The following is a 1463-nucleotide window of genomic DNA, read 5'->3' as shown; positions in this document are numbered from 1 at the left end:
TATCTCCCTTTTCTGTCATTAATACTACAATGTTGCAGGTATTGGCTATAATTTGATCTTTACTAGGGCTGCCTTTGTTATTTTATTGTCACTAAAAATAGAGAAGGATGGAGGTCATGTGATTTTTACCTCCTTTAATCCTTTTGCATTGTCTGATAATTCATCTCATTTCATCTCACTGTAAACACTGACATGATGCCTACAAAAAATTTACAACTTTCATTTTGATTGTGAAAGTTATTTTGCTTTGACACTCTGGCTTTATGATGTCATTAAGTGCTGCAATCACCACTTCTAATTGGATGTGTTATAGGTGACAGACAGACACACCACAGTGGGCTAAAGTACATGGGTGATTCTTAGACTATGGGCACTTATGTCCTTTGATCATATTGTATGAAAAACAGAAAAAAGGGGAAATTTCACACTTATAGTTATCTTTACAATGAAAGTGTGCCAAGAAATTTGTTCTAGTAGTCTATGATGACGTTCACCTTTTTTCAGCATCATTATATGCAAATATTGCCGTTTTGTGCTTGTCCCACACCCAGACTTTTGATCTTGGTAAAGAAATGTTTTTTTCTAATGTTTTAAAATATCTGAATGAAATATCAGTAAAATAATCAAAACATAATTGGGGTATTCAATGTCATAGAACTGTTGTGATTTTTTTTTTCTCTTCAACAAAATGTAGTTGTCCCACACTATTGCCGTAATTTCCACCACAACACTGTTATGTTCCTAAACAGTTTGTATGAAAGATTGTTTGGGTAGTTTCTATGGAGATAAACAGTGACAGAGCACATGTATATAGCACCAAATCACAACAAACAGTTGCCCCAAGGCACTTTATATTGTAAGGCAATGGTGTGGTGGAAATTATTTACAAGGCCAATAGTGCCCGTAGTTAAAGAATCACCCACATGCTGTTCGAATTAGAACATTTCAAGAATTTCTTTTCATGTTAGCTTTCATGTTCCTTAAAGCCACAGTATGCAGGATTTAGTGTCATCTAGTGGTGACGTTATGGATTGCAATATGCCACTGTCAATTTTTTCCCCTTTAATGCTGGGGATTCCTGCTCACTGCCTTCTCTTGTGATAAGAAACCAGTTTGAGCCTCCATTTCACAAAAATGAGGGTTCTCAACCTTGTTAGCCTGCACGAGCAACCAGTAGACTGCATAAAGGAGAACAACCACTGATTCCTTTTACTTTTTCTTCAGTCATTTGGCTGTGCTGCATAAAGGAAAACATGGACTAAGTATGTCCATTTTGAACTACTGTATAAACATGGTAGTACAACATGGCAGCCTCCATGCAGGGACCCGCTCCCTTATAGATATGAAGTTTATGAAAACAGGTAAACAGGTTGTTTCAGGTAAATATACACTAATGAACAGATGGCTATCAATGTTATATTTCATTTCTGCTCATAAACACCTGTAAATCCTGTACACTGTAG

Source organism: Thalassophryne amazonica, chromosome 15 (genome assembly GCF_902500255.1).
Source record: "Thalassophryne amazonica chromosome 15, fThaAma1.1, whole genome shotgun sequence".
Lineage (NCBI taxonomy): Eukaryota > Metazoa > Chordata > Actinopteri > Batrachoidiformes > Batrachoididae > Thalassophryne > Thalassophryne amazonica.
The sequence above is the reverse complement of the archived record's forward strand: the minus strand, read 5'-3'. Positions refer to the sequence as shown.